The sequence below is a fragment of the Cygnus atratus genome, chromosome 1, assembly GCF_013377495.2.
Source record: "Cygnus atratus isolate AKBS03 ecotype Queensland, Australia chromosome 1, CAtr_DNAZoo_HiC_assembly, whole genome shotgun sequence".
Classification (NCBI taxonomy): Eukaryota; Metazoa; Chordata; class Aves; order Anseriformes; family Anatidae; genus Cygnus; species Cygnus atratus.
In genome coordinates this window covers 131,140,306-131,159,465 of record NC_066362.1, presented here as the reverse complement: position 1 = coordinate 131,159,465, position 19,160 = coordinate 131,140,306, and the positions used below count along the sequence as shown (strand labels likewise).

General features: G+C 40.2%; 1 protein-coding gene across 3 annotated transcripts in view; it reads right to left on the bottom strand.

The window, feature by feature from the left end:
• MID1 (midline 1) overlaps nt 1-19,160 on the bottom strand; it is a 240,592-nt gene that overhangs the window by 127,257 nt on the left and 94,175 nt on the right. Inside the window, exon 1 of one of the 3 annotated variants that reach the window (XM_035542307.1) lies at nt 14,981-15,288. The exons of the other annotated variants lie outside the window; for them this stretch is intronic. The gene's annotated coding sequence lies outside the window, so the exon portion shown is untranslated. Of the gene's footprint in view, nt 1-14,980; nt 15,289-19,160 lie in introns of those variants that run through there. 3 annotated transcript variants of the gene reach the window in all.

The window sequence follows — 19,160 nt, the reverse complement described above, 5'->3', positions numbered from 1 at the left end:
TCAGCCTCTTCTCACAAATAACTACTGATAGGACAAGACGGAATGGCCTCAAGTTGTGCCAGGGGAGGTTCAGGTTGGAAATTAGGAGAAATTTCTTCTCAGGAAGAGTGGTTAGACATCGGAACAGGCTGCCCAGGGAGGTGGTGGAGTCACCCTGGGGGTGTTTAAGGAAAGGTTGGACGTGGCGTTTAGGGACATGGTTTAGTAGGTAATATCAGTGGTAGGGGGACGGCTGGACTAGATGATCTTGGAGGTCTTTTCCAACCTTAATGATTCTATGAAAATATCTTTCAAAATCAGTATTATAATCCAAATTTTCCAGATAAAACCAAGAAACAACATTTTTTTTTCCCAAAGGCCTCCAGCATGTCATTGTCCATGTCTTCTTCGTGATTAGCTGTTCATTTCAGCAAGATAGTGTAGAGTGGTCAAAAAAGGGATTGTTGTACTTGGAATCTCTTAGCAGCAGTACACCATAAAGTCATAGCTGCCCTGGACCATACCTTGGCTAACAGTCTTCTGACACTATTGACATACCAAGTATCCTGTCCTCCAACTCTCTACAGAAAAAAGTCTAGCCAACAGAATGTATTTTCATCAGTAACCAAAGGTATGATGTTAGGTCATCACTTTTATCCATATGTAATCTTTAATGACATTTAAGCCTTCTTATACAATCCTGTCACTCTTGGGTATAAGTGGCAACAGTCATGGAAGTTGGTAGTTATTCCTAGTTTTTCTTAACCTCTTTCTCAAACTTCTGAGAAATGAAGTCGTGTGGCATAGAGAGCCTCCTACTTCGTATAAGCAAATTGCACCAAAAGCCTTCCGTTTCTTTTTTTTTTCTTCTAAATCTGAGTCTTTCAACAACAACAAAATAGAAACAACAAAACAAATTGCTACAGTTTATCCATATGCCATTTTATGTCCTGTTTCTGAAACAAGAGTTGACAGGCCAACATATGTGACCAATAACTGCTATTCAGAGCTAAGCTCTGCAAATGGTGACTGACATGGAGCTGGGTATTCCATCAGCCAAGGGAGCTATCAGTTATAGACCAACCAAAATAAACCCTGAAAAATTTCCTCTGGGTGTTAATTGTTCTGAGCATCATTCTTTCCTGCACACAAGGCAAATATTCTTGACCTTCAGATTTGGATAAAAACCACCCCTATTAGTTAACTAATTTGTCCATTATCACCTGAAGACTTTCATAACCCTTTCACCCTACACAAGAAAGAGAACAGAATATACAAACTTATATTGTAAATATGACTAAATCTCCAAGCTCTGCTAACTTGCTTGATTTGCTACAGTGCATATGCCATGCTAATTGTGCACAGTTTATATCTGCATTAACATGTATTCTTTAAATCTCTGATGTATAAGTCTCTACTCAGCATTTTCAAATGAAACAGTCCATAGCAGGGAAAAAGAATTAAGTCAGTCATCTTTCAACTCTAAAATCTGTATTTACATCTGGCTTAAGTACAGCATTTTATAATACCTTCCCATAACATAAATTTCTAACTGGTGTGAGATCTTCCATGATAATTTTTACTGAGATAATATATAAAAACATCAAATGCCTTTATCATAAAAACTAACATCTCCTGTATAACTGCAGTCATGAAATTCTGTGGGAAAAGTTTGGGTTTGTGGAGTAACCATTTCCATATACTTGCGAAATAAAGCATCATGGTTTTGTTTTTCTGCCTACTAAAAGCCAGATTGTCACTTCTGTAGGGTAAGTCTTTTTTCACACAGTGGAAGCATCACAAGGTCAGCAGAAGTAAGGGTCTTATCATAGGAATGAAGCCTTTTTTTTTTTTTTTTTTTTTTAAAAGAGCTTTGTAATAAACAATTTCCCAGAATTTCTTACATTGATGCTGCCCCATAATTCTGGATCACAGACTTCAAAAATGAAGAGGCATGTAGTTATTGGTACATTTGAGTTCTTAACTGATGATTTATAACTCCAGACCGCAAGTGCAAGTTTTCAGCACTTGGTAGTAAAAAATTTATTTACACACACTACCTAATGATCTCAGGATTAAAAGAGCCAAATGGTTTTTTGTTTGTTTTGTTTTTTTTGTATTTGACCAGAAAACTAAGCCTTATACTTTGGACAGTTTTAGAGATGTCAAAAATTCAACACTCTAGAATATTGTCATATTTTTAACACCCATTTGAAAGAATAGCTTGGTAGGGAGATGGACATTTGGAGGATTTATAGGACAAAGCATCTTTGGTCATCCCATTACAACTTCAGTGTAAAACATGGGGCCTGCAAAGGACAGTTATCATCAGAAATAGTCCTTCCAAGAAGAGACAGGCCAGGCAGTCTAATGGAGAAAGAATGGGAAACTACAATTGCTGATGTGTTTATTTCCTTTTGTATGCCTTCAGAAGTCCTCTTTATCTCCCTTAACGTTCTGGCTGCTACCTCGCTTCTCTTTGCCTTGAAGTTTGTGAGCTATTCCTCTTTCTTGCCTCTCTGCTTTCCAAGGTAACTTCTGATTCTGTAACACTGAAAGTCCTATTTTCACATTAATTCTCAAGGCTTTCAAACAAACTCCATTCACAACTTCTATATAAATGTTTCTTCCTCAGCTTTCCTAATGCAATTTCAAGAAGAGAATCTGGTGATCTTTCCTCCTTCTCCAGGCTCTTCTTGGTCTCCTCTCCCACGTAGTTTTTTTCCCTCTGGGCCTCTCTCTGTCCATTTCTTTTGCACTTTATTTTCTGAATAACCTAGTCTAGTCTCAGGAATGTACCCTGGCATTTTAAAATACACTGCTGTCAAGAAAAATAGAAAACTGCTTCTCCTGTTAAATAGGCATAGCACGAACAGCCAGAGCTGCCCCTGCCTTTCTCTTTCTCTTCCTCTTTCTCCTCTCAAGTACCTTGAAAAGGCAAACCCATTTAGTCATCCTCTGGAATAGTATCAACTAATGGCAAAAACATCATCCAAAAATGTTCAGAAAGCTTCAAAATATTTTCAAGCTTAGGATTTTCAATGAATATTTCCAGTTTCAGTTCAATGATAGAAAGAAGCACAGCCAGCAGGCTAAGGGAGGTGATTCTCCCCCTTTACTCTGCTCTCACGAGACCCCACCTGGAGTACTGCAGACAGATCCAGGGCCCTGAGCACAAGACCTGTTAGTGCTGATCCAGAGAAGGACCATGAAGACGAACAGAGGGCTGGAGCACCTCTCCTTTAAATACAGGCTGAGAAAGTTTGTGTTGTTTAGCACGGAGAAGGCTCCATGAAGACCTTGTTGCAGCCTCTCAATACTTGAAGGGGTCTTATAAGAAAGATGGAGCAAGGCCTTTTTACCAGGGCCTGTAGTGACAGGACAAGGGGTCACCATTTTAAACGAAAAGAAGGCAGATTTATATTAGAAATAATGAAGAAATTTTGTACTATGAGGATGGTGAGAAACAGGAATAGGTTGCCCAGAGAACCTATGGATGCCCCATCCCTGGGAGTGTTCAAGAACAAGTTGGATGGGGCTTTGGGCAACCTGGTTTAGTGGGAGGTGTGCCTGCCCATGGCAGGGGAGGGTGGAACTAGTTGAACTTTAGAAGACCCTTTCAACCCAAAGCATTTTATGATTCTACGTAAGGGAAGAGAAGATAAAAAATGTTTTCTTCTTGTTTGTCATGCTCAAATTGCCAGCTGCACTCTGACCAAGATAGGAGTCACAGGTTAGCAAAGCATACTTTCCAGATGAGGTTAAGAGCACATTTGAAAAGGAGGGGGATGGAGGTCGCATTTTGCCTCTTTCTTCAAGATACCTCTCTGCCCTCTGTTTTTACCCTACCGTTCCTGTGAACTCTAGTGTTGTCCAGATACCTAGGGAAGGCACAGGAATTTAAAGACAGAGTCCAAAAATCTCATGACAGGGAAGTGAGGAACAGTAATAGAAATTCTAAAGCAGGGACAGGGTGGGGGACAGTGAGGTTTGATCCAAAGAGGTGAAAAACACTGAACTAGTACAACAAATTACTGGAATTAGTCTGAAAACAGAAGAGAACCTTAGGAAAAAATCAACACCATCAGTTATTCATCATTCTTGGTGCATACCTACCTCATCAACTCAAGATGAAAGGGGAAATAAAGTGCACTTCATTAGAAACCTGCTTTCTCTGGTAACAGTTTCCAGATTTTCTAGACCACAAAGACACAATCTGTCTTCCTAAAGCAAACTCCTCTATGATATTTACAGGTATAAATTCATAGAAACAGACAATAGAATTCATGGAGATGAACAAGATCCATGACCTAATACCCCATAATTTCTAGTCCACAAAGATATGATGCTTGAGAAATAACTAAAGCATTTTGTGGGTAATTATACAATAACATCAAGCTAAAGAGGGAAAGTGTGTTTTTGTTTTGGTTTGGTTTTGTTATCTCAGCCAGGAAGCCTTTCTTGGAGGCTGTAAACTAAATTTCTTAACACAGCCTTAGCATAAACTTTAACAAAGATAAATATAATATCCTGTGCCTGGAAAGAAGTAATCCCAAGCGGCAGGACAGGCTGTGGACTGAAGAGCAGCTCTGCTGCAGGACCCAGGGATGGTGGCAGGCAGCAAGTTGAACACAAACCAGCAGCGAGCCCTGGCAGGGAAGGTAGGCAGCAGTGTCCCAGGCTGCATCAGCAAAAATACAGTCAGTAAACCAAGGGCTATTTCATCCCACTAGACTCATCTCAGACACACCTGAAATGCTGTGCCCAGTTTCAGTTCCCACAGTTGAAGAAGTTGGAAAGGGTCCAGTGGAGGGCCACCAGCTTGAGAACTTGACATAAGAAGAAAGGTTGGAGGTACTGGATTTGCTCAGCCTAGAGTAGAGAAAGCTCAGAGGAGATCTAATCATACTTCTTGAGCATCTAAAAAGTTAGTTAAAGAGCAGATGGAGACATTCTCTTCTCAAGGATGCCTGCTGACAGGACAAGAGGCAGTGGGCATGAGCTTCTTCAGAAGAACTTCTCTCTGGATATTAGAAAAAAAATTCTTTCCCATGATATCAGTTGAATATTGAAAAAGGCTGCCCAGATAAGTGGTGCAATCTGCTGTGTTAGAAATACTCAAGATTATTTGAATAAATTGCTGTAACGATCTATGTTGAAGAGAAAGTGGGACCAGCTAAACTCCAGGGTCTAGTCTTGTCTTTTTTGCAAATCTCTATCTGTGCAGTCTTGCTAGCCATATGAATAATGTTGTCACTACCCTCTTTGTCACAATCATCTTTTCCCTCAAGCATCTCTCTTCACACTGGGTTTCATACATTAAAAACACTAGGTATTTTCTTTTGAAATGGGATTGGCTTTTCGCAATCTTGCTACAGAAGATACAGCAGTGGTGTATTTTATTACATTCTTCATTTCCCTCAGACTGTAAACTTGAAGGGGTAGCAGATGGGTTTTCTCATTTGCTTATAAACCATCACAGCCCTAGATGATCAGTGTACAAACACACATACACAACATTCATTACACTACTCTGGGGATATGTGATATTTATTTCCAGTCCTTGCTAATCTTTCATAAGCAGTTTACACTTTATTTCTCTTTAAAAGGAGGAGAAGGATGGGAGGGATAAGCATACTTCTCCCATGACACTTTCTTTTGCAGTCAAGACATTCAAGGAGAGTTATATTATGGGAGGATTTTTTAACCTTCAGTAACAAGGCTTAATTAGGGATCAAGAGCAAATGTCATAGCAAAGAAGAGGCACCTCTGAACACTCACTCTTATTGGGATTTTGTCCCAATTAAGCTGGTTAACAAGGGACGCAAGAGCATTTGCATCTGAAGTATACTTAAAGACTTCAGATAGCTATTACAATTTTAAATTTTACTTGAGCTGAAAAAATTGAGTAAGCGGGACCTTTTGAAGATTTGATGCCTTTGTGAAAAGATGGTGAGGAAACTGTACAGCTCTTACCTTATTAAAATATTTCAACACTGCAAGGAACAAGCTCATGCTGAAACTTAAGTACAGATCTCTTACAATTCAGGAAAAGACACAAAGTAAAAATCATTTAAAAAAAAAAAAAAAACAGGAAAGAAAGTCTCAGCTTGCTCTCACAGTGTCACCTGATCTGCTCAGAGTTTGTCACAAGGGTCACAATTGACTCACACACATACCTCTTGAATAACTACAATAACACAGTATTTTGAAGGGGGAATCCACTCCACCTCTGCAATCCTGACTTCAGCAGAAGCAAAATCAAGTTTCAGACTTGCCCACTTTAGATCAAGCAAGTCTAAGAAGCAAAAGCAGTAACCTTGTAATAACTTGCAGTGGTAACACAGCAGCAAGGGACATAGCTGTAAGTGAATAGGTAAAGCTGAGGATAAGACCTGTCTTTCTAGCACTAACCAATATAATGTAATTGGCTATAGCAGCAACATACTATTTTTCCACTAGAGCAAAGAACAGTAGCATTTAATCCTTTAGTTGATCCCTGACGTATCACTAGTTGAGCCCTGGCAAATATAAAGTCTTGCCTTACAAGTCCAGACAGCAAGAGAAAGAAAACAAGAAATAAAACAACAACAAAAAAAAGTGTAAACCTAAATATGAAGGGAAGTCCTTGTGATTTTTTCAGGAGTAAAAGAAAAACTCAGTTTTTCCAAAAGAAGTACAGATGACTTCATATGAGACCTTAAATTTCAGAGGGAAACTATGTAGCATGACTATCTTAATCCACTCTATTTTACATAAGCATCCAGGTAAGTTAACAATACTATTTTCTAGTCATGAAAAGCCTTCATGAGAAAGGTGTATATGGCTATGAGTTAATATAGTCATTCTTTTTTCAGAAACTTAATAAGCTTTACAGGTGAGAGGGACAAGATAAATTTCAGAATTTGTAGATATTCGTAGTGGCTAAAATCACTCTTTTTTATTGCAGAGAGGAAATATATAAAAGAGAATCCAGTTTCAGGAGGTTGTGTTTTGTACCATTTTTTCCCAGATCTCTAGAATTAGCCTGAAGGATCCTTTTAGAGAGTAGGTAAATATATATAAAATATTAGGACAACACCGCAATGCAATGAGGATGTTAAATTGTTCCTCCAAGGAGATGACATAACTAATACTGACATAATTTCCAAGCAGCAAAGCAAAACTAGGTCAAATCACATTGACCTATCTAACATAATAAGCCCCTTTTTTCAGATTTTTACAATGTAGACTGTGTCTGCAGGCATCAATGTCCTCTGTTATCAATGTATAGTCTTGTCACTCTGCTTTAATGTCTTATCACCATGTTGTGTTAATTAGACCAAAACAATATAGTGCACTTTTGAACTACTTAACTCCCAGTTTGAAGTCTCTGCCTAATCTATACTTTTGAGGCTATCCAGCTAGAAATGAAGTCATTAACTCTTCAGAGTCACTTGTTTCAGTAGGTGCTACCAAGGTTGGTGGAATAGTGTAGCTTTGCATACAGGTCAAAATCTAAGCACTGTAAGTTGCATATTGTTTGTCTAACACAATGTTTGTCTGCATAGATGATGTCCATCAACTAGCAAAATGCACACCAATTTTGATACCACTTCACACCAGGCAGATCCCAGATAAAGAGTGGGTATCATGTGTGCTTGGTTATCACATGTCCTTACTCTAGCATTTTGTCCACGTGCAGCGCCCTGAGAGGGTGCTTGCCCTTTTGCTTGCCCAGGGCAGCCTTCCCTTCTTGTACTCTTATTGTTCCTCTACACATTAGATTTACAGCACACGTGTTTTGCAGTGAGACTATAAACAGAGTTGTGTAGGGGTCTGGCTACAGCCTCTCATGACTTCCAGAAAAAACTGAAACAGGAGAAGTGTCTATGTGCCTGCCTCCAGAGCTAAGGTGGGACTGGAAAACGGAAGGCTGAGTGCTTGAGGACCTGACTTCCCAAGGAGCTGAAGCTCACTAGGAAGGAGTAAAGAAGCAGAGACAGGAATTAGGCAGACCTTGGTGGTCCAGAAAGCAAAAGATGACAATGGGGTTTAACTCTCCCTGCAGAATATATGAATTTAGTAGTAAGGGCATAATCTTGGCAAAAAAAACAAAAAACAAAAAACAAACAAACAAAAAAATAGTGATAAAACAACACTTTCAAAGATTGCTTGGTGATGAATAATACCATAAAAATGGAATACTGGCCATTCTTATGATAAAGTGTCTGGATCTGGAAACTCCAATTATAGATATGTAGATATGCAGTTGTGTATTTTTTTTTCCACTTCTTGTTCCTTTTTTTCTTTTTAATGCCTCTAATTACCTCTCAGGAAGAAAAATAAAAACAAAAAAAAAAAAAAGGAGGATTCATGTTTCCATATGGGACAACTACTGGAGAGAAAAAAAAAATAATTTTTTTTTGATTTCTCAGAAGTTTTTAGTAGAAAACACCAGGGCTCAGCTAAAGCTCATAATAGCTTATAAGAAAAAAATAAAAGGGGAAAACCCAGAGGTGGCTGGGGGGTCTCATCTGAGCAAACTCTTGCTCCTCTTGACTAAAAGTAGTGCATTGGTTATCTGATATCAAAAATGAGCCCAAACTACTGCTCTGGTGAAGGGTGTGGGGGGGGTGGTCTTAGTGCTCCTGCTGTGGCTTCTCAATAATTAAATACCTGGAGACCAAAAGGGACAAGTTAATGCCATTAATCATGAGCACCTGCTTGGGATATAGAGCAGGTGCAGGACTGGGATTTCAGCCTGCATATCCCACAGAAGACTGCTGCCCCTGTGGGGGCAATCCTCCATTTAAATGGACCAAGAAAGTCTCTAGTACCCTGAAAAGCTCCATGACATAACAGAGAACTTTGTTTTTCCCAATTTTTGTGCCACACCGTGATGAAGCAGGCATCCAAGTGAGGTGGGCAGGCAATGCCACCAGCCTGCAGCCCAAGAAGTGCAGGGCAACCAGGGTGAAGCATGACAGCTACCAGCATCGCCAGAGGCATGTGAAAGATGTTGGCCTCCCCACCTCAAAACACAGTACAATTGTCATAGCATCTCACCTGCTCCTTTCTGAGGCCATGAAATACCCCTCTGTAAATGTTTTCATTACAGTCTATCATGCTGCAATGAAAAATCCTATCAGCCGTGTGGATCTCCTCATTACTGTCCCACTAAGCCAGGAGTAAAAGCTTGAACTCTCTATTATTTGTTTTACTGTCTCAAAATTGTTCTTACACCCAGCTATCTCAACACTTATGTAACCAGAAAAGTTTTATTCTACTTCGGGGCCAAACAAACATAGCCTATTTGCCAGTTTTTTAGTCTTCCCATATCCCCCTGGGAAGATATAAATTATAATGATAAACAACCATGACATGACAGCAAATAGGAAAGAATTTTAAAGAATTAAGAGCTATTTTCATTGTTTAGGAAAGAGATCAAAATCAGCTTCCTACCCTGCAGTGCCTTTTCCAGCTTTCAGACAGAGTGGATTCTATACCATAAGCCAGGGATCTCAGGGATATACAGTAATTCCTTACAGCTTGCTAAAGCATTACAAGCTCCAAGATGTAGTAAAAGACTTCAAACCCAAGAAGAGGCTAAAGAACAGAGTACCCTTGCAAGTCTGAAATTCAGTTCAAACAAAACACAGTGCGCATTCAAAAAGCTATTCACAGAGTTGTATGCAAATACAGGTCTGCTCCTTTCTCCTAGCTCAGTCTTCACTCTCAGCCAAACCAAATTGTTTCTCCTTCTTTCCATTTACTGAGCTTCAGCATATCTATCCCCTGAGCATTTACCACCATGATCTCCTTGTCCCCAGCAGCTTGTTTTCCTCAACCCCAGGCTGCAGCAGATCCCTTACCTCTTCTCCTACTCTGCGGAGGGACTGTGAGCTCTGACAATTTTTTTTTTTTGCAGAGCTCCAAAATTGCTGGAGTACTCTGTGTCGCTGCCTGCCTGCCTCCCTCCCTGTCCCTCCCCAGCAGGGAAGCCCTGGGACCAGGCAGCAATGGGAAGGCATCAGCCAGCACATCTGAGTGCCAGGCAGGCGGGAGGGAGAGAGCCGGAGACAGATCTCATCAAAGGTAGGAGGCTTGGTGGGGATCAGAGAGACAGAGATACACATCTAAATAATTCAGGCACTAATAAAAGCTTTGGGCTGGGTTCTCCCCAAGCTGGTAGAGAAGGCTCAATTTTGATGTATTTTCTGCTGCCATTGATGCAGAATGCAGTGTTACTTAATAACCCGATGCTGATAAACTAACCTTATTTTAAGAGTATTCCACATGAAGTTAATGAGGAAAGTGACTGTGCCCAGTTTTGTATTTTTATAGCCTTAGCGTTAGGTTGAAATTCTATCATATGAAGATTTTGAGAACTCAAGTCTGACCTCTACAGGTGGGCCGCTGAAACAGGTACAGTATCTTTTGATCTCAAACTGTACATCACATTTTTAGGCGTTGGAGAAAGGTAATGGACCAGATGTAATATAAAACCCCAGGCTACCATCATTACATCATTAAAACCTTATTTTTAAAACACCGGTATCTGTGGTAATTTGGTTCATACAAATGCCTTCTTGCAAAATGCATCCACTGTGCAGCAAAACCAGAAAAAGCACATCCAGCATGAACGTTTTTACATTCAAAAGTGTTACAGGGCTTTGCTTCTGCTTTTTATTATCCCTCCTCCTCCTTCCCCAATCTTCCATATGATCTGCTCCTTCAGCACTACAGAAACAAACACTACTTTGAAACTGATAACATACATTTGTGTTTTGCAAAACTGATGTTTTTAAATGCCCTGATTGGTGCCACCTTTTTCTAATCAGAACCAACCACTCTAACAAACTGCCCTTTGTCCAGTGATCCTGTCCCCTCTGTTCCCACCAACCTACAGCACATGTTGCCATAGCTACACTGCATGTCTATTTACCACACAAGTGATCAAAGGAAGCAGACAACACACATACACACATGCACAAAAACCTCGCCAGGCTTCCTACAGAGCAATGTCCAGCCACTAATTAACTGATACACTCCCAGACTGTGGACTCTGTACACTTGTTTTCTTTATTCTGCATGGTACACAAAAAAACACCATTCTCTGAGATGTTCATGCTTCCCTTACAGACCAAAAAACCAGCATCCTAGGAGGAACTTTAAAGAGAATTTCCTAAAGCAAGACTAAGGACTACAGCACCCCAGGATAAGAAAACAGCTTTTCCACTGAGGAATACATTAAGAATTCTAAAAGTTATGCAAAAGAAAATAGGAAATAAGAAACACATGCTAGGCAGTTAAACATCTGTAAGGAAAGGGGATGATTTTGAATTTCGCATGTGTTATTCACTGAAATCGTATGCAGCATTTATTCACTTGGTGAATTGTATACACACTAAAAGCTGTACGTCTGCAGTCATGATAAATAATTGTAATGGCCTTATGTGCCTTAGAAACACAGTTTTTCATTTTTAGGTGGCCTGTCAGTTAACAGTCATTTTGTTGGACCTCTTTGTGTGACGAAGGGCTTAACTCTGCCTTGATGAAAGTCAATGGGACTTCAATAGGAAGAGGCCAAAGTAAGGAGCTGCATTTGTTGTCTTGACACTCCCATGAACAGCACTTCAGGGATTTGTTGTGGGTGAAAGTGAGTGAAAATGAAGTATTAAAATTCTTCAAACATTTGATTTTCTATGAAGTAGGCTTAGGGAACTTAAAACAGAGCCCACAGTGCCCTCTCCAGTTCTACAGCAAACTCAGGGAATCCAGCCATGTGACAGCCTCCAGCCACATGAAACTGCTGCTCCAGCACATGAAGGCTGAGTGTCTTTTCAGGAGTTTCCATCACTTGCAAGTTGCCTTGCTTAGGCATGTGTTTTTAAGTAACTAACTGAACAGAGTAGTCTGCAAAGCAGAAAATATGTTACACTTAACGTACATTAAGTGTAATTCTTACTTGTTGAGTTAGTTTTTTTTGTTTTTGTTTTTTCTTTTTCTCTTGCAACCATGTTAAATACCTTTAAAAAATGCACTTCTGCTTCCTATCATTAGTTTTGCAGCACCCTAGAACAAAAAAAAAAAGGGTGTATTTTCCTACGGATACTTAAACTTTTACAAGTACGCAGTAACCAGTATACTTTCATAGATGTCACATGCAGAGCAAGAGGATGGAAATTTTCCCATTTTTGGTTGCTGGAGTTTCTACACAAGGTCATTATTTATAACTGACAGCAAGGAGACAGCTCTTGCTGAGGTTTTTAATTACTAGCAAAAAATGTCTGCTTCTTTATACCTGTCTCATTTATAAACATCAACACAACATCCTACACTAACCCTTGTTACTAGCTAGACACCATTGTCCTGTTGTAGTGGTCAAGTAGGTTGAATCTTATCAGTTCAACAGTCTGCTTATTACATTTCTACAGTAATCCTTGCAATTCTTTTGGGAAATGAGTGTTTTTGTCTTGGAAGTGCTATTGTTCACTACCTGTGGACTGCCTTTGGGCTTGTTCAGTCATCAGCACAATGCAGTTTCATTCCAGTGCTAGCAACACGCTACTTACCTGCCTGATGGCCAACTTTGCAGCCTCAAGTTAAGCTATAGCTACCACCAAGAATATCTCCAGGTGGGAACAGTGGCTCCCAGAGCTTGGTAAGAGGAAGGAGTCAACCCTGCCCCTCATTGCCTTATACTACCTGGCATAAGGATGGGGAAGAGAGCACCCGGGAAGAGCAGGAAAGACAACAGGACAGGTAGGGAGGACACTGTGGAGAGGGAGGATTGCTGGGCAAGCAGGAAAAGTAGGTAAAAACAGCTCTCTTCTGCTCTGAATAGGAGGGCAGTAAATGGGCCAACAAGAAAGTCATGTTCCTATTTCCCATAAAAATGACAAACTAAAGGAAGGGGTGAAGGCTCCAGCTGCACGTGACGTTTCCTGCTCCTAAGTGTCTGCTGTAATGGTTTTTCATAACCATCTTTCGTGATTAGTTCATAGATCATTACAGCCTTTAGTTCCCACTGAAACAAGAAATCTGCTGCTGGGGCCAGTGTGCCTAGCCTCTGCACACCCTTGGCTGCCATCAGCTCCATGGTTTTCACCCCTCCAGCCCTAGCAGCACACACAGCCTTCCCCTGCCAAACTGAAAATATTTGTGCACAAAACCAACCAGACCTGGAGAAATACTTCTAAATTGTTCACTTGGCTCGGGGTGAGAAACTGTGCTCACGGGCAGGTGTTTAAACAAGCTCTGGCAGCTCTTCAGCTGGCTCTCCCCACACCTCCCCAGGAGGAGTAGCTGGGCGGGATGCCGTGCAGGCGGGGAGTGCGCTCACCCTGTGCATCGCTCCAGAGGGGGAATGAAAGGAGGCAGGCACCCACAGGACGTGCTGGGCCATGCATGAGTAAGCTCCTCTGTGTCTGTGCCTGCACCTCTTCTTAGGCGGGAATGCCTCCCTCCCCTCCTCCTTCTCATGCCTCTTCTTTCAGAGGGGGAGGGAGAGTACCCATGCACACTGACAATCTTCACCTTCTCCATTCTGTTTTAGCGCACCAGCTACGAAGCTTTGGTACACATAAAACCACATGCTTCAGGTAGAAATATTTCAGATGAGCAAAGTGTGTGTTTCCCAGAGCATTTTACTTTTTTATTACCATCCTGTAATATTTCTGCTTCTTTCTATATTCTCCATTGGCAACCCCCTGTGCCAAAGTACCCTCTTGTGGTGATAATGATTTCTGATAACTGTGTGCATCCAACTGACCAACTTGAGCTATGCAATATACAAAATGCCCTTCATTTTGCTTCACAAGGACGAAAATTCCTCTCTTAAAAGCTATAAAAATATATATACTTTTTTTTTTTTTCTGCTTGTGGGAGAAAGAAATATCAGTCCTCTTCCTTTACCTGTATTCTCTCTTTCTTCTCCCTTCCCCACCTCCCTTAACATTGAGAAAAATGGTGTGAGGAAGCTGAGATTTTCCACCATGATTTCAGAAAGTGAGTGAAAAACAAATGCTCCATTTGCCCTACAGGTGCAAAATCCTCACACATGCACTCCCTGGACATTTACTATAAAAGTCCCACTGGGAGTTGAATGAATAACACCCACACAGAAGAGAACCTAGAAAACATCTCTCATTTCCTCATATCTACCCACTGCCTACCTAGAAAATAACATATTAAGTGTTATTCCCTTCAGAAGTGGACTGGCAGGGCTTTTTAAACTGGGACAGATCTCTGATTCAGTCTTAAGATACAGCCCAGCCAGTTTCCCTCACTCCCACAAGGCTCTTCTAACTGCACATTGTTGTTGCGAAACTATGAACAGTGAGAATCAAAAACATTTTGCCACTGTGCCTTTTAAGTGGGAGAATGAGTATAAAAGCTCCTTTTGTCCCTTCAGGTGAATAGAATTCTTTAAAAAAAAAAAAAACTCATTTGAATAATCTTGGAAAAAGATCTCTAGAAAACCCATCTTAAAGTACTTTTGTGAAGTGGTAAGACAGCTTGAAACTACTACATTTTAAAACAATCAGAAGATTAAAGCACTGGCAGACAAGGAACTCATGCGGAGCTGTTTAAAAAATTATCCCTGGGCTACATTATTGGCATATTTAGCCTTATAACACAGCAAGTTCTTTCCTTTTACATGTCACAAACACGGCTGCAAGACAGTCTACACAATGCATTTAAACCCCCGCAAACGGGAATCGATTTACACATCCCGTAGACGGCTTTTGTACCCCCCACAAAACTCAGGCACACAACGACCTGCACAGCATCACTTACTACTGGGAAGACTGAACTGAAAGACAAAAACCTTTAAATCTCTTAATTTTTTCTCTTTCCCTGAAACTTGCTTTTCACAAGGCTAAGGAGAAAAAAAAAAAAAGAAAAAAAAAAAAAGAGAGATCTCAGCAGAAGCTTGTACCAGTGCTACCAAACCAAAAAGGCAGCATGCCTGGTGCTGCTGCCCTGAGGAGCCCCAGGGGCAGCAGCTCCTCACCTGCCTCATGTTGAGCTTCCCATCATCCATCCATCCAGTCGGGAAGGGGCTCACGCCACGCTGCTATCCGCAGGGCAGAAATCCATCAAGTTTCCCACTGTATGCAAGTTTTTCTCCCCGTCTTGCTTGTTGGTTTGTTGTTGTGTGGGTTTTTTTGTTTGTTTGTTTTGTTTTCTTCCTCTTTTATCCTCTGCTGGGGGGACTCTTCCCAAGACAATGTCAAGTGTCCCAACCTTCCTTCCCAGCCTATTAAAAGTCAGGAGCAGGGAGGCAACTGTCTGCCTGGCTCTTATTTCAAACCACAGCTCAGGGATGTAGTAGTTGGCTGAATTAGGCCATGAAATAGCCTCGCCAATCAGGAGAAAGGGGAGGGAGGTAGAGCACAGAAAGGCTGCCTACATGAGGATTAGGAAAGCTTTCAAGGATTTGAAAGACTGAAAGCAGCTGGAAACAGTGTCTAGGGCTACAAAGAGGGAAGTCAATTTGTGGTGTGAGAGATTATTCTCATTCTCATCTAACTGCTCTGGGTCTGCTTAAAGCTGAACGGGCTCCCAGGACTTAAGTAAGAAAATGTAAATGTTCAGCGAAACTCCCGAAATACCAGAGCGATGCAGAAACACTTAACAGCAGCCCCGCAAAGTGGCAATATCCCGTACTAGCAGGAGCCACAGGCACTCCACAAGCACCGATTTCCTCATGTCAGATTAAAAAGTAAATTGGCTCATGACATGGGCAGGAAGTTAGTAAAGTACACTATGCCAGTTACATGACGAGAAAGCGCCTGTCTGCCGGAGGGTATGTACAGGAATCAGCGAATTTTGTTGCAAGGTTTTATTTGTCATGGTGAAAAATATTTAATCATCATTAGCATGTTATCTGCTTTTTATTCTTTACAGAGGGTGATTTCCTGGTTTCTGAAGCTCAGTTCCTTGTTCAACATAGCACTGGAACCCAATTGCAAATTTAAAGTTTTATTTATTTATTTATTTTAAGAATGAGATCAGCTTTTATCTGCTGCCCCTCAGTGGCTTTCATTAAAATAAACAAACAAAAGGGCCAAAAAAAAAAATGTAGTGCTATTGCTGTTTGAGTTACACCCTTCTTGAGTAGAAAAAAAATGTGGAGAAACAGAAAACTGCCAATTCATACCACCCACTCTTCTCCAATTTCTTTATCTCTCACTTAATATCAGTTCCAAAGCTGTTAGGCTTTCTGTTCTTCTCTAAATGGAAATCTGTCTCAGGGGACAATCAGACAAATCTGATGTCTGAAGAAAAGCTCCAACATCATGGATTTGTTTCTGCAAGGGATTTATCTACCAAGGCAAAAGCTAGTCACTATCCAGCAAAATTCCTATCAGTACAAGAAATCTTATTGAATTGAGCTACAGGGAAAAAAAAAAAGAAAAGAAAAAAAAAAGCCATTACAGTGAGGTGCTGCCAGGATTTTAATTAAAAGCTTCTTAAAATATATTTCCTTTTAGTTTATGATAAGCTCCAGAGCTGGGTATGTCACAAGGAAAGGAAGAATAGGTCTGAAAAATCTATACATTTGCTTTCCCACTGAAAAACAATAATTATTTTTCTTATAAGTGCCACCAAGAAGTTTGCATAATATTGGCACTATCCAGCTCAAAAGCAATGCATGGATGAAGGAAAAATTTAACGTAAAGCACCATTGCACTTTATCCTGGGCCATCTGTGTTCATCTGGTTCATGTCCTAAAGTGGACGTATCCAGTTATGTGCTTTAACTTGCAACCCCAACCCACCTGAGGGATTCTCATAAGATAAGACTTAGCTATTTACACTAACCCAAGTAGAGACAACTCCTCCTCCAGTGATGGTCTAGTCCTGCACACTTGCGCAATGGCTCCAAGCAGCTGCAATGCACAGAGATGGGTGCATTAGGAGTAGGAATGCTTGTCCTCTGATCCCCAAACATAGCTCAGTGGACACATGTCACTTGAAATGAGTATGTGGTATTTGAAGACCTTGTACTGTTAAATCTGTGAGAATCCTCTCCAGGCTGCATTCAAAAGGGTAGAAATGCTTTTCTGAAAATAATTTGTACCTTAAAGAGAAACTTTCTTGGTGAAAGTGATTTAGTAAAAGAAGCAAAACTTACAAAATTAGCAAGGACTATGAAGGATTCACCCCAAATCCTTCTGTTTAGTTTTGGGGCCTTCAGGAGGCCAGTTCCAGACTTTCATATGGAAACATAGCAAAAGATTCAGCAGAAACTCCAACATTATAACGATAAAACAATCAAACTTTTCTGGAAACAGACACCTTATAATAAACAACATATACTCCTCAGAAGATATGATGGTAATTGCGTTGTTTCTGAAAATGTGGCATCAAAAATGAGTTAATTACTTGGGATAAAATCTCAGCGTTAACATAAAAAAAAAAAAAAAAACTTTCCAAAAATAAAAATTAGCAATGACATGCTCAGGGTTGGCAGGAGCTAGTCTTTCACTGAAATAACCAAGTGTCACAGGCAGGCTCCATTCAAATTCTGCCATTCACTTTCCACTTTTGAGGAATGTGTTCTGGAATCAGCCCACATGACAGTAATACTGTCACATGCAGAGGTTAGGTTTTGTACTTCTTAATGATTTCTAGCTTGAGAGGAGGAGAAAGGGTCCACATCTGAATTACTTTTGAAGGTAGTCGATCTCCAAAGGTACAATGGTACGGATAGATGTGAGGAAGAAGAACTGCCCCTTTGGATACAAGAAAAGACAGATGTTGTTTTTTACATTTTCCTCTGAATATTTGGTTTCACACCTATAACCCAAGTGTATGTGTGTGTGTGAGAGACAGAAAGTTGTATTATCTTCTGGTAAGTGAAAGAAGGTTCTGACTCTGAAGAAAGAAACTTTTACAGTCTATCCAGTGGAAATCTATAGAGGAAAGTGTAGCCTGTGGAGGTAGGTGGTGCCAAGTATAAGTTCAGGCATCACTGAGAGCAAACACCTGTATAAGCAAGAGCAAAGTCATGTTTGGGAGACTGATAGTTTTTAAGGGGATTCTCATGGAGGTAAATTAAAAGACAAATGGTTGCAAGTACTAGTCGTGGGATGAGGATTAGCTCAGTGGACACTACAGTGGATAAGTTTGAAGGTAACAAACTGTAGCAAAGCAAAGACAGCAATCATGAAAAATTCAGCACTAAATTAAGAAATTCAGCACTGTTTCAAAATGTGAAACTTTCACTTGTTCTAATTTGTTAACTAAGCCTTTCTTAATTAGCTTCATTCTTTTCAATAAATTGCCAAATACAGGAACAGTTTTGAACAGGTGGACCAGATACAGAGCAACCTAACGTGGAATTACTTGGTCACTGGAGTTTTTATTATATAAAGCAATTTTACTTAGTACAGGCCAGCCAGGTCCCTGCCAGTCACAGGGGTGAGCAAAATGGGAAGTGGAGGAAAGGACTTTCTCTCATTAGCTGAATTTCAGCTGCCATAGAAATCCTTCTGGGCCCAGAGAATTCAGTATGAGTTGAAGACAGAAGAATCACTTTGTGTCCTTACTGAGCTGGGCCAGATAGATACAGACCAGTCCCCAGGACCTGATTATATCCAGCGGAAGTAAAAGAGTTACAGCAGAGCAAATCATGACCCAGCATATAGGTTAGAAAGAACACTTTATGATATGAAGACTATCACAAATATGTTGCCTTTAAGTTGCAGTGTAAACAACTGATAAAAATAAAGATTTTTTGTTGTTGTTGTTTAAATTGGGAGGAAAAGGCAATACTTACATCCAAACTATCAATGTTTTAATTCATTTCTAATGTGTTTACAGTCCTTCCCTAGTAGATTTAAATTGGCACTTACTGGAAGAGTGGGATGTCCAAACTACAAAATACTATTTAATAACCATAGATAACACTAGAGTATATAACTCCAGGCAACACTGGAATGTAAAAATAACCTCCAGAAGAACTGGCAAAAAATATTTGAATTAGAGCGTTGTAAGGTAAAGAAAGCTTTCCGAAAATATGGTATAAAAAAGAAGAAACTCTGAAATAGTATCAATATAAACAAAAACATGGAAACACCTGTTCTCAAGATGTGAAAGTGTCACACAATAATTTTAAAATATATAGTCGACGAATATAAGAAAGTGCAGAGCTGAATCTTGCAAAGCAGTACTTAACTGCTTTTA